The sequence below is a fragment of the Rhineura floridana genome, chromosome 4, assembly GCF_030035675.1.
Source record: "Rhineura floridana isolate rRhiFlo1 chromosome 4, rRhiFlo1.hap2, whole genome shotgun sequence".
Lineage (NCBI taxonomy): Eukaryota > Metazoa > Chordata > Lepidosauria > Squamata > Rhineuridae > Rhineura > Rhineura floridana.
The window spans coordinates 100,953,992-100,968,717 of record NC_084483.1 but is presented as its reverse complement, the minus strand read 5'-3'; the positions used below and the strand labels follow the sequence as shown (position 1 = coordinate 100,968,717).

At 42.5% G+C, this 14,726-nt stretch overlaps 1 protein-coding gene across 8 annotated transcripts in view; it reads right to left on the bottom strand.

Annotated features, from left to right (window-relative positions):
- Nucleotides 1–14,726, bottom strand: part of LAMA2 (laminin subunit alpha 2) — a 748,112-nt gene that overhangs the window by 418,382 nt on the left and 315,004 nt on the right. The window contains exon 1 of one of the 8 annotated variants that reach the window (XM_061623816.1): nt 9,935–9,950. The exons of the other annotated variants lie outside the window; for them this stretch is intronic. The gene's annotated coding sequence lies outside the window, so the exon portion shown is untranslated. Of the gene's footprint in view, nt 1–9,934; nt 9,951–14,726 lie in introns of those variants that run through there. 8 annotated transcript variants of the gene reach the window in all.

Below are 14,726 nucleotides of genomic sequence, written 5' to 3'. Positions count from 1 at the left end.
TGGAACCACAAAGCTGGTGGTAGTTTTCTAGAGAGTTTGGAAGTTCTAGTATGGGGAATTTATATATCCATATATATTTTAGGAAGTATAGTTTAAGAACTAAAAGAATAAAAGAAAATTATAAAGAGCAACAGGCCTGTTTATGATTAACCACTATATTGTTTAAATGCAGTATGTGTGTAGCAAATGTTTCTATAGCAACAGGTGTGTCGGGTATGCTTGGAAAACTAGGGGAAATTGTACAATGGTATGCTTGGCAGCAAGTGGCCTCAAAAACATCAGTCAACAGGACAGCAGAACAATGGTATAGGAAGTTTTCAATAACTTCCGCCCAATTTCGAACCTACCATTTTTGGGCAAGGTCATTGAGCGAGTGGTGGCCAACCAGTTGTTGGATTACTTGGATCCATACCAATCGGGTTTCAGGACTGGTCACGGAACTGAAACAGCCTTGGTCGCTCTGGTAGATGATTTGAGGAGGGCATTAGATAGGGGAGAATTCACCTTTCTTGTCCTCCTCGATCTCTCAGCGGCTTTTGATACTGTCGACCACAGTATCCTTTTACTTCGCCTGGAGGGATTGGGAATTGGAGGCACTGTATTACAGTGGTTCCGTTCCTTTCTCTCCGACAGGTACCAACAGGTAGCATTGGGGAAGGAGGTTTCAGACCCTTGGCCTCTCAATTGTGGTGTGCCACAGGGTTCTATCCTCTCTCCCATGCTATTTAACATTTATATGAAGCCGCTGGGGACAATCATTAGGAGATTTGGGCTGCAGTGTCACCAATATGCAGATGACACTCAGCTCTATCTCTCGTTTAAATCTTCGCTAGAGTTGGCTGTGGAGACCTTGTCCAAGTGCCTGGAATCCGTGAGTGGATGGATGGGAAGGAACAAGCTGAAGCTAAACCCCGATAAGACCGAGGTGCTGCTCATGGGGGACAAGAGGAGGTTGGGAGATGCTGACTTGAAGTTCAATGGGGTGAGTCTACCCCTGAAGGACCAGGTCCGCAGCCTTGGGGTTGTACTTGATTCCAGGCTGTCCATGGAGGCTCAGATTTCGGCAGTGAGCCGGGCAGCCTGGTATCAACTACACTTCATACGAAGGCTGCAACCCTACCTTCCTGTTCATCAGCTCCCCCTGGTAGTACACGCCCTGGTCACCTCTCGTTTGGATTACTGTAATGCGCTCTACGTGGGGTTACCCTTGAAAACAGTCCGGAAATTACAACTTATACAAAATGCGGCGGCTCGACTACTTACGAACAGTCGCCGCCGAGATCACATCACACCAGTGTTGTTCGATCTACACTGGCTTCCAGTTGTTTTCCGAGCCCAATTCAAGGTGTTGGTATTAACCTTTAAATCCCTAAACGGTTTCGGCCCAGTTTATCTTACGGAGCGCCTTCAACGCCACCAATTATGCCACCCGACAAAATCGGCCACACAGGGCCTTCTCTCAATCCCGCCAACAAAAACAGCTAGATTGGCGGGTACTAGAGAGAGGGCATTCTCAGTGGCGGCCCCCACCCTCTGGAACTCCCTCCCACAAGATCTCCGGCACGCCTCTTCCCTAAATGCATTTCGGAAAGCCTTAAAGACCTGGCTCTTTCAACAGGCCTGCGGGATCTCCGGGGAGGGTTAATTGCTATGATTGAAATGCCTCCTGCCCTGTTTTAATATTGTTGTTCCAGCTGTATTGCTTTTATACTGTTTTATATTGTATTACTGTATTTTATCATATTGTGTTTTAATGATTTTGTACGTTGCCTAGAGTGGCCATTGGCCAGATAGGCGACACAGAAATTAAATTTATTATTATTTATTATTATTATTATGCGTGCAGAGGATGGAAATGTACCGTCACTCGATTTTTTCTATGAAGGTATTAGGATTACCTAATATGATCTGATTGGTTTAGAATACTGCAGAAAGGAGTAACCTTTGTGTAATGCTTTAAGGAAATTGTATAATTGGTAAAATAGTGTCACATGCTGTGCTTTGAACTGTATAAAAGGCCATGCAGACAGTGCCACATTGCAGTCCTCGCCAGTTGCTTTGGACAGGCTGTCCTTGCATGCACTCATATAGAATAAAGGCCTAATTTGCCTGAAGCCTGTGTTTTCTAATTCCTTAAGGATTCCCGGTCCAGGAACCCAAAATTCCCCGTCGTTTCTGGTGTCGGAAGTGGAAAGCTATTGGGACACCAGGTGGACGCCGAGACAAAATCGGAGCAGGGGAGACTGGACAGCTGAGGCGCCTCACTACAACTTGATAAGAGATCCATTTCCAAAATCTCACTCCCTGCTGTCCGCTTCTCTCCATTCCTCCAGGCTCCCGTTTCACTGGCAGTAAGAGTCTATCCCTATCTTATTTTAATACAGGCTTATGGCAAACTCTTTGTGGGGGCATTGCTGTATTTTTTTTTCATTGGTGGATTGCTCGAGCTCTGGAACTATGCGGACCTGAGTGCTGTTGAGTGTTGTGTGATTGAAAGGGGGAAGATGACTCACCCCACCGGCTAGGGGAAACCTGTTGACCCGGTGATGGTTGAGGCACACCCTCCTTGAAAGAGGCTGACCTGGGAAGTAGTTCCCTAAGTGAACATACTCCTGAACTGGAGGAGTGATTGAACTTTAAATGACGGTCCCACCCTATGTCTTGGAGAGACTAGGAACAGGTATTGGCAGCTGTTAAAAGCCCCAGTTCAGCCTTGAACAGACTGAACCTGAACAGACACAAAGACACATGGGAAGCAAGGGGTCTAAGGTGGACCCTTCACCAGGAACACCCCTGGACAAAATGATAAAAATTTATAGTCAACCTGGTAAATTGCCAGCTGGTTTAAAATTGAATAAGTTGATTGTGTTGGTGCGAGGGTGGAATGGATACATGTATGAGGATAGTGCACTTCAGTTCCCTCTAGAAGGTACCTTTGATTTGGACAAATTAAATATTTAACAGGGTTTCTGGAAGATCCACACCCTGCCCACATGGATTACTTTTTTTCACTGGGATGATCTAAATTGAGAAATAAGAGCGTAATGGCTAACCAAAAGGAGTCTCTTGAGAAACTGCAGAACCAATTGACCAAAATGAAGACCCAATAGAAAAACAAGATGAATCATGCTTGCACTTCTCTTTCTGCTCCTTCCCCAACTTCTTCCCCTCACGCCAACTTCTGTTCTCCCCCTTCCCATCAGACTAGTCTATACCCCTCTAACCTCCTACTCAGCCCTATCATACCAGTTCCAGAACCAGATCTCCTCAGCCTCAACCCCAGTCTCAACCTCTACCTCACCCTCAAGCACCATCCCAGAATGTTTCTGTCTCTACTAAGTCTCCTACCCCTCCTACCCTCTATCATCAACTGTCCTCCTCATCTCTTTGTGGGGGCATTGCTGTATTTTTTTCCATTGGTGGATTGCTTTGTGTAATGCTTTAAGGAAATTGTATAATTAGTGAAATAGTGTCACATGCTGTGCTTTGAACTGTATAAAAGGCCATGCAGACAGTGCCACACTGCAGTCCTTGCCAGATGCTTTGGACAGGCTGTCCTTGCATGCGGTCATATAGAATAAAGGCCTACTTTGCCTGAAGCCTGTGTTTTCTAATTCCTTAAGGACCAAGTCCAGGATCACAAAATTCCCCGTGACTAGCTCCTCAAGAAGGCAGCCACACACCTCCTGATAGGAGCAAAGTATTGGAAGCATCCAGAGCCTGACTTAGCTCAGTGTGATGGTGCAGCAGCAGCAGCAGAGATGACTTGGGATGAATTTTAGTTCAGTAACATGTGGAGGACACCACATTGCCTACCCATTATATGAAGCATACCCACTGTGCATTTATCTTGCCATTTCTCTAAAGATAAACAAACACTGTATAAAGAATTATTTACAAAGTATGCCATACTTTAAAAAACAACATTTTAATCCTACTCCTAATCTTGTTGGAAGAGAAGCACCTTGTTGGAAGAGATTCTCACATGATTTTGGTTGGTTCATATGTATGTATGTGTATATTTAAACCCACATTTCAGCCAAGAATGGCCCTCAATCAATTCAAAATCTGTACGTTGACATGACTTGGTTCCCCATGGATTTAACCAGATTGTGTTTGCATATAAATATATAGCGACAGAACCTATAGATAGATATGTAACTAAATATACACTGTACATCCATACACATACTATGCCTCTCCTTTGATAAAAGTGAGTTGAGCTCTGTTAGAATGAATTGTTAGTGAACTTTTGGTGCTTGGAAAAAACAAATACAAAACAAATTACAGGACATAAATGACACAGAAAAAAATGAAGCACTGCAGCTAATGTAATCAATAAACTAAACTAAAATGCCAAGATCAATTGTCCTAAATTATTAATTTGTCTCCAGATCCTCAAATCTCCATCTTGTATTCCCCCAAAATTAATATCACATACTTGGAGATTAGCTCTCAATCATAAAACATGATTGCTGCCATATGATTCCAAATAACAATTAAAAAAAAAGTTTCACTGTGTGCCTGGGAAAGGCCTTTATCTGACTATACATGTCTACATTTTCCAGGAAAATACGGCCCTGTCTAAACTAAGTTTTGTTTTGTTTGTTTTGTTTTAAATAACAATTTCTCTAAACATTAGCTGCTGGCATCTACCAAGCATGTTTATATCTCAATAAGGGGGAGCAAACTGGACTAAATAAATTCATTACATGAACAAGCAAGCAATATGTAACACTGCTTGTCAAGTAATAAACATTTTAATATCAGTATTTTACTAGATATCTGGCATGATAACAATTATGTGCCAGCATGAGCCAGTGCAGATACAGTCAAACGGGATACTGAATACGTGTTGGGGTGCTGGGCATGGTCATGATGGCACACCCAACCCTCTCAGAGAGAGCTTGCATCCATATACTGTGCAGAAGAGCTAATGGACATGTGGAGAGCGGCAGTGAGATCTGTTCCTTCAATATCTAAATGTTTCCTCCCAGCCCTGTAGCCAGCCTTCCTTGTTAGGTGTGGCAGCCACATTTCTAGGTGTGGCAGCCACATTTCCAGGTGGGGCACTTGGGGGGGGAGAGGCACATAGCACCAGCCAACACACACACACACAGGTAAAGAGGATGTGAGGGCCAGGCCAGGCCAGGGAAAGAGAAAGGCAGCAACCTTTCTTGTCAAACATCCTATTCCATCCAGAGCATATGTTGATTTACATAAATGAAGTTCAATTTGTTGAATTGTCTCACCCTTTTTTGAGAAATTCCCAGGAATATCATACTCAAAAGCTTGACTTTGCCTATAGCTACAGTCCCTTTTCAATCTGTGGTCTGTACCTGTGTTCTGATACTTCATTAACTGAACTACTCTGGTAAAGACACTGAACTCCTGAGCTTGGCTTTGATGCTGTATTAGGTATCTCCGTTTTCGATTGTACAAATTTGTCCATACTACAAGTTTAGGGAAGGGCAGAGAAAAAATAAATATTATGGGGTGTGTTTGTTAACTCCTCCTTGAGAGCCCCTCCTTCTAGTCTTCTTCCTAGCCTTTAGATTTTCCTTCCTGTTGGACAATCAGGGGAAAACGTTTAACTGGCTGCTATATAAAGGATGAACTAAGCAATTGGAAGCTAATTGTGGAAAGCAATTTTATTTTATTTTTTTACTAGTTGGTGGGTTGATTTTCCTGTCCAGAAACCCTGAAATAGCCTCGTGCTTAGCTGCACATATTGGGAAAATCAGAAATTAGGCCTGAGTTACAGCCTAGGTGTCCAGCCAGCCAGCTAGCTAACTGTAGTGTACACAGCAATATTTCTATTCCTCGAGGGCTGTTTTCATCCTTTGCCATCAAGCAATCTAGAAAAATAAGAAAAAATAGCCTGCATGATTGTGAGTATAAGTGTTTTAAAATAATATAGAATAGCCATTTTTAGATGACTTTATCTCTTTATTTAACAATAAGCACCCAATTCGTGCTCTTCTCATTATAACTGCAGAAGAAACAAACTTTTCCATCTTACTGCACACAAACATGCTTCTTTATTGCTGGCTGGGTAGATATACAACTGAAAATGAAAAGCAGAGCAAAGGAAAGTCCAAGGGGTGGAGCCTAACTCTAGCCCATAATACAAAGTTCTAATATTTAACTCTTCAAGGGACATGTTACTATACAGGCTGTTTTATTTTTCAGGATCACTTAAGTAAATATAGGGTGATTGTGATAATGAAAAATCCACTCAGTCAGAGAAAGTCTTGAGTGAGCAGAATTTGGGGGGCTCTTCCAGATGAGGATTTTGTTGTGCACTCACCTGGCCTTATTCAGTGAATTTTTCAGAGGGACCTATTCTTAAATTGCTCTTGTTCTTAAAACAAGCCAACGTTCTTTAAATGGGGTTGTAATGGTCTGTCATGTCACAAATTATAAAGCAGACAATTTCCCCAAAAAAATCTGGGGGGGGAAGCACGGCTCTAGGAGGGGTGGCACCCCATTCCACACCCCCTCCCCCCAGCTACAGGCCTGTCTCCACGTGTTGACTGTCTCCGACTGCTCTAATGAATTGTGCTTGAGTGTTGGACTTGGAACTGAAAATCTGAGATTCAAATCTCTGTGTAGCTTTCTTAAAATGGAAATAGTACTAAGATAGTTGATTCAGACCCATTATATTATCTGGTCTCTGTATGTGTGCACTGAGTGCTTCAGGAAATTGGTAACACTCTTGAGTCTACACAAAAAATTATGACACCATTTGAACAATCACAGAATTACAGAACTATATGGATAGAAAAGATCATTAGGGCTAAACTTCACATGACTGAGTCTTTAGAAATCATATCAAGATTTTTTAAAAAAAAATAAAGATAGGTGGGGCCACCTATCATGGAGTGGAGGTCTAAATCTTCTCTCCAGCAGCAGTAATTCCCATAAAATCCTACACTGCACTGCTATTAGTATTACCAAAAAGATTATATTGTCACGAATTTGGAGCTTCTAATACTTTTTCTCTGAGGCAAGTATTATGGCCCCCTGAAATTTTCATCCACACCCTGGCATCTCTAACAGCAGACTAGCATTGCACTGGGGAGGGGCAGTTGTGATAGTAGGATGGCTGCAGCTAACGAGAATATGTGCAGCAAAGTGGCCCTGTGAAGCTGCAGTTGCCCATCTGTCTATAAGGACAATTGTAGCAGGTGGAGGAGGTTAAATGCAGTCAGATGGCACAGTACAGAAAGGAAGTGAAGATGCTGAAAAATTGCCTAGTTGAGATGAAAGGGGTGGAAAATATGTGAATGGCTATAATATTTCAACCCTACAAAGGAGTTAGAAGTGGAGTTACTTCCTAGTATACTTTGCAGATAGAATCATAACAAGATTATGCAGGGAAGATGCACGGACTATATCTGTAGCCTCCTAGGGTCAGGGAGTGAGAGTGAAGTATAGCCATCTGAGGAAAAAAGTTGATCTTGGCCTTACACATGTGGTCAGACAGTGTAGGAGGTACGATCTTGTACACATTCCCGTGCAACAAAAAATATGACAAGAATTATGGACTATGTTTATGAAAAATAAAATTTCACTCCTTGAGATAGGGATTACATAGAAGTAAATCGTTGGTCTTTTAACACTTGGATGAGTGACTTAGGACCAAGCAGAAATCTGGAGGTTTTCAAATAGCTAAAGATGAATGAAACAAAAAATATGTCCTAGCATCTTTTGTATTACATAACAACTATGGGAATACAGTTTGGTGGTGGTGGTGGGGGTGTTAGAGATTAAAATTTAATTTTAATTGGTGATATGAATCAAGCCTTACTTTTCATTTGCATCTTGATCTAAATTGCCTCAGCTGAAATTAAATCACCCTGGCAACAAGTCTCAGTAAGTCAACAGTGAAAAACTACCTTCAATATATACAATTTCTGCTTATGATGCTATCGCTAGTATTTTCAACTGATCTTTTAAAAGGTATTGGAGAGATGATAGTTAATCCCAAATAGTGAAAGAGAGACAAATTTAGTCAGAAAGGCAGAGAGTCAGAGAATGAGAGAGAGAATTTTGTTGTGCTTCATGTCTTAAGCACACAGGCCTACATTCTTTAAGATTTTGTGTAGCTATAGACAGAGACCACAGTTGATATCTTCCAAATCATGAATATCTGGTGGCTCATTTAGTCCCCAGTGAAGCCAAGTAAGCTTGGATGCATTCTCCTTGTGTGTCACTTTTCATCACCAAAGTAATTAATTTAACAGTGTTCTTACAAGGCTTATATAAAACATACAATGCCTTCTTCTCTGCATCCATCATCTATAGACATACAATCATTTCTGTGCACAACCTTGGAAGGAGGCAGTGGTAACCTGACAGGTTTGATTTCAGTGACGGATAATTGTTCCACTAATAAGAATTATCCCAAATCTCCTTTATGACTTATGCTATCTGATTTACTTTTCGTAAAAAGACCCAAAAACTGGCACCTAGCAATGCGAGATACCTGAAAGCATGGGCAGGTACAGCAGAAAATTCAATGGAAATTAAGAGAAAGAGTTCACACAACCCCTAATTTGGAGCTTTCAAGAAATCTCCATTTTAAAGAACTCTGTGTGTGTGTGTGTGTGTGTGTGTGTGTGTGTGTGTGTGTGTGTGTGTGTGTGTGTGTGAGAGAGAGAGAGAGAGAGAGAGAGAGAGAGAGAGAGAGAGAGAGAGAGAGAGAGAGAGAATACTGTGTTTGCACTTGGCACACAAAGTGGCCTCCACCACCCTCTCTGGCTACTGTGCTGCATTTGCAGTATTTTAACTTAGACAGTATGTTAACTGAGTTGTTAACATCCTAAAGCAGGTGTGAGGAGCCTTTGTCCCTGGCCATTGGCCATGCTTGTTGGGGCTGATTGGAGATGTAGTTCAACAGCATCTGGAGGGCCAACCGTTTCCCACTCCTGTCCTAAAGGTAGTTTTATGTCAACCTGAACCATAGCATATTTAATGCAATACAATACAGTAGGGCCCCACTCATACAGCGGGTTATGTTCCGGACTCCTGCTGAAAAGTAAAAACCACTGAAAAGCAGAACTCATTGGATAGGATGTTGCACAATGCCCGAAAACCGCCATAAAAGTGGAACAAGCACTGTAAGAGTGGGGCTTTAGTCTAATTGCATCTAACTGAGACTGCTACATTAGCGAAGCGCTGTAAAGCAGAGCGCCGTAAAGCGGGGCCCTACTGTATCTAATTATTCCAGTGCAGTAGTGTAGTGGCAAATTGAGAAATGTAGGGCCCCTTTGTGAGTCATGCCACACCTCCCGCTGCCACCCCTTCTAAGGTTATACCACTCATACTATTGGGGCCTGCATAACTGACTTGGAAAGCTACAGCAATAAAGGGGGTGAAAACTCCATGATGTTGTATGGAAACTTTACCCTCTCATCTCAGTCCTCATGGATGGATCCCTTCCCATTTGATTCACCAGCACACATAGATTAACCAACCCCCTGCACACTTCCTTAGACCCAAAATTACCCATCGGCCTTTCACAAGATAATTACCTTTCCCCCCCTCTGAAACAACACTCACTAGCCAAGTACTGTGGCCTGCAAGTACTTCACAACCTGTGTTTTTGTTTTTTTCATATAGACAGCAAATAGGAGTTTTGTCAAGTCTCTGACAAACCACCCTGCATGGCTGATAGGCTTTTTTGGTCACAGACTTCATAGGCAGGCAGGCCTTTGTCACATGAGCCTATAATAGGTAACTATTATTTTTCTTTTTTTGGAAACAACTCTTTCTCAGTATATTAAAGAAAGAAGTTAAGCAAGTCTAGGAAGATAGATAGGAAGGCAGGAAACTACTTTCTACTGAGTCCATCTTGCTCAGTATTGTCTACACTGACTGACTAGCAGCAGCAATCCAGGGTTTCAGGCAAGAGTCTCCTCAGCCCTACCTGGAGATGTCAGGAATTCAACGTAGGATCTTGTACGTGGAAGGCAGAAGCTCTGCCACTGAGCTACAACACTTCCCCATTTAAAGCCTATTTTCATCAAAGATTTTTTTTAAAAGCATATTGTGGTTTTAGAAGCTCATTGTTGAAAGATCTTTCCATGCCTTCTCCACCCCAAGGTTATGTACCTAGAATATTAAAATGACCTTAACTCACATGAATTATTTAACTATCATTCTTTAACTATCATTCTTCTTATCTCTAATCTTGTCATACAATCCAGCTAAATAAAGAAATTTGCTATAGTATCATTCAACCCAATCATTTGCACATTTACTCATAAGCAAGCTCCACTGTGATCAATGAAGCTTACTCCCAAGTAAACCACGTTAGCTTTAACACGTTGGTGTTGCTGTCTTCCTAGCTGAGAAAACTGCTTTCTCGTTCTCTCCTCCCACAGCAACAGCATCCATTTTCCACAGGGAGCAGATTAAGGCTGCAATCCAATACATGTCTACTGAGAAGTAAGCTCCACTGGGTTCAATGGAACTTACTCCTAGGTGAATGTGTCTTGGGTTGCAGCCTCAATTTATTAACGAGAGAAAAAGAGAGAGAGAATTTTGTCTGGACAGAGCGTGACAGAGAAGGGAAGACATTGCTTTGAATAATCTGTTGCTCATATAACAAACTGTCTGCATTTGCAAATTATAACGCTTTGTGTCAGCAATACTTTCAGATGTGGGGGGGAAGGGAATTGGAGGGGGTAGAATGCAGGATGATCTCACAAACTTCTAAAGCCTATTTTTTTAAGAGAGAGAGAGAGAAAGGGCGTAATTCTTCATCCCTTTCAAATGCTTTGCAACTAATATGCCCCTCCTCTTCTGAAACCTGAACTGATCCATCACCTCTGTGAGGTAGTAAAAAGACCAAGAAGCAAGCACAACATCCAATTCCTTCCTAAGCTGGATGATTTGAAGTCAAAATAGTAATTCCTGAGGTCACAACCACCTTCCATCCTTCCCCTGTGCAATCTCTTTCTCTCACCCAGTCCCGATGTGTCCCTCCTCCAAAACTCACCTGTTCCAGTGGAACTTATTTTCAAGACATCACAAAATTAGGGTTTTCAAACATGAAGTATGGATTCTGTGTTCAAGGGAGCTATCACTTCAGAAAAAGTTGGAACAAATACACTGAACCTGAGACACTTATTGATACATGTAGATACCTCTACCAAACCTAAATGGGGTTATCTTATGCACTTGCAGGGCATAAACCAGTGGTAAACATACTTTTGTCAACTCCTTTTTCGTTTTGTTGGTGGTCTGTGTCCATTCTCTTGCAGTAATGTTTCTGCACTCTCTGTACTGTATTTTCTATCATTTCAGTGTGTGTTCATATGTGTGTGTTTGTGTACAGTGTGTGTGTGTGTGCGTGTGTGTGAGTGAGTGAGTGAGTGAGAGAGAGAGAGAGAGAGAGAGAGATGGGAGGATAAGCAAGTAATAAAACCCCTTCACTTCATCTGTCTGAATGCCACAGTTTGTTACTTGAATGTTTATAGCAGTTTAATAAAATGTTAATGCATACAAATAAGTATTTTTAAATAATAAGGTAGAAAGGCCATCCCTTATGCATTCATTAATTTAAAGCTCCAGTAATAAGACTGAGTCCAGATTGCTCACCTGCTTTTGAGTACATTTTTTCTAATTGCAAAAACCTGGCTTTCAGTCCACATCCTTTTGAATTTTTGGCTTTGTTTGAAATTGGTGTGTGTAATCTACCAGTGGGATCATTTGGCATCAGATCACAATTGCACTATCATACGATACCTGCATTTTTCTTGTTTTGCTATCTTGGTCCACATGACTTTGTTCATCATACATGATCGAGAACTAGCTATGCTGTTAATTAGCCCATTAAATAATGGTGCTTCAAAAACAAAAATGTATTGGCTACACAATATCACAAAATTTTATTTATTGAAACAGAAGCCAACTCAATTTTGAGCAACTAAAATTGTCTGCAACAGGTTACAGCATGCATTCATGGGCCTGGTTTGCACACAATGCTATGCCATGGTTTGTTTAATGAGCAAACCATGGCTTGTTCTCTAAAGTTTTGTTTGTTTTCCTGCTGCTCTTGACTTGTGCATGTGTAGTTTGGTGAGCATCTTGGTAGGGTTTGCTAAACAATCCATGATTAAGGAATGGTACTGTGTTCAAATGTAATGCCAAACCATAGTTAAAACAAACCAATGTTTGCATGCCAGTGGCTTTAGATCATGGTTTGTTGGCAGTAATCAACCCAGAGTGAAGCTGCTTGACAGGGTGTGCACATAGCACCACACCATGGTTTAATAAACCATAGTTTAGTAAGTCATCATTTTGCGTTATGTGCAAACTAGGCTATTCTGTATGAGGAATACATGCATTCGTGAAATTAACAAGAAAGCATCTTTACATATCCTTAAACGAATGTACTTTCAGTGGGTTCTCTCATGAGAAAATGTCAAGCTTTATGGCAATTGTAGTGCAAAGCCCTACAACTATTTTAACCAAGAGAAATAATTTTGACATGAATGTTCTTCTTAAAAAAAAGAGAGAGATACCACTGAATATTTGCCATATAAATTGGTTTCTTTGAAAGAGGGCTTTTCATATCAAAATGTAGAAGATTGGTGGGAACACGATAATGAAAGTGTAGGAGAGTGCAGGTACATCGGCAGCTTGTAGTGAAGGTTGTTGGAGACTGCCAGAATCCGTCACTGAGAGCGGCTGCACAGAGGATAGAAATGTGGTACCCTTATTGGATAGCACTGTGAGGTGACAGAGAAGGCATGAGTTGTTAACTCTGCACCATGTAGGTGCAAAGTTGCAGAGTCCAGCATGGGTCACTGATATAATGGCTTACATCCACCTTTAGGTCACTCAGCACCTGCAGGCTTCCATGGTGCTGAATTAACACCATGGAAGCCAGCAGGTGTTGAGTGGCTATAAAGATGAGCATGATGTGATGTCAGGGATCCACTCTGGGCACAGATGCCTATTTAGCAGCCTTGTGCCTGCACAGTGCAGAGTGACCAACTCGCATTCTAACAGGAGTGCCTAATCCCATTCTCCCATTCCAGCAAACTGCCCCACAATCCACCACTGCCCAGTAGTTACAGAAGATCCCAGGTCAATCCCTAATATCTCAATTTTTTAAACAATGATCTCAGGTTCTGATACTATGGTCAGCACAGACAGTTTGGGGCTACATAAAACAAGGGCATGACTAATTATAAGGGTGTTTCATGTGTTTATATCATAGGATAGAACAGAAGAGAAAAATTTCCCTAATATTTACTTCTGGGGTTAACAATGGGTAGTTGAGATATATGATACCATGAAGAAGGTGCCTAAGTGCCTATTGTAATATATATGTAAAATGGAAATGGAATGCCATTTGGAAATGGAAATGGAAGCCAGCAGGCGTGTGGGGGTTTTCCAGTGTTTTGCACAGCCTGCAGCATGTACGACTATCTGCCTGTTGGACAGCAGTCGTGGGTGTGCTCTCGGTGCAATGAGCTCCTGGTTCTCCGGGAACGACTTCATTTCCTTGAGGCCAAGGTGGCAGACCTGGAAAAGCTGAGAGAGACAGAGAGGTGTGTGGAGGAGGCCTTCAGGGACGTTATAGCTGTGTCCCACTCCAGCGATGATAACTCTCCTGCTATCATGGAGAACGATGGTCTCGGGGAAGGAGAGCATCCAGCTGAGGAAGAGGGAAACGATCCCTTAGAAGGGACCCATTCCTTGGGGGATGAGCAGCTATCCTCTCGTGCCGAGGATATATCTCCAGGGGGTGGAGGGATCCTCGTAGTGGGTGATTCAATCATTAGGAACATAGACAGTGGGGTGTGTGATGGGCGTGTAGACCGCAAGGTGTTTTGCCTGCCTGGTGCGAAGGTTGCGGATATCGCCCGTCGTTTAGATAGCTTGGTAGACAGTGCTGGGGAGGAGTCAGTGGTCGTGGTGCACGTTGGCACCAACGACATGGGGAAATGCAGCCGTGAGGTCCTGGAAGCAAAATTTAGGTTGCTAGGTAGGATGCTGAAAGCCAGGACCTCCAAGGTGGCTTTCTCTGAAATGCTACCGGTTCCACGCGCAGGACCAGCCAGACAGGCCCAGCTTCGCAGTCTCAATGCGTGGATGAGACGATGGTGTCGGGTGGAAGGGTTCGGATTTGTTAGGCACTGGGGAACATTTTGGGACAAGCCGGGCCTGTACAAAAGGGACGGGCTCCACTTGAACCAGAATGGAACCAGACTGCTGGCACTTAAAATTAAAAAGGTAGCAGAGCAGCTTTTAAACTGACTGAGGGGGGAAACCCGACAGGAGCTGAGAAAGGTCCGGTTCGGAATAAACCTCCCCCCTGGGATAAAAACCAAAGAAATGATGAAATTTTAAAAGGGGTAGGCCTAGAAGTAGGCATTGTGAGAGCAGGGGCACAGGATATAAATTCAGAAGAGCAAAATTACCACAGGCCAAACCACAAGTGCCAAAGACACTTGAAGAGAGACACTGCTTACAAGTGCCTGTACGCTAATGCTGGGAGCCTCCGAACCAAGATGGGAGAACTGGAGTGCTTGGTCTTAGAGGAGAGCATTGATATAGTGAGCATAACGGGACTTTCGGGAAGGGTGACTTCGCTTGTGCCTGCTTTTGAGATGGGCTCCCGCCTCAGAAGAAGCTTTTTCAGATATAAATCAGTCAGAACATTTTTTTTTTGACTGATGAAATTTCTCCCGGGCAGGGAGAAA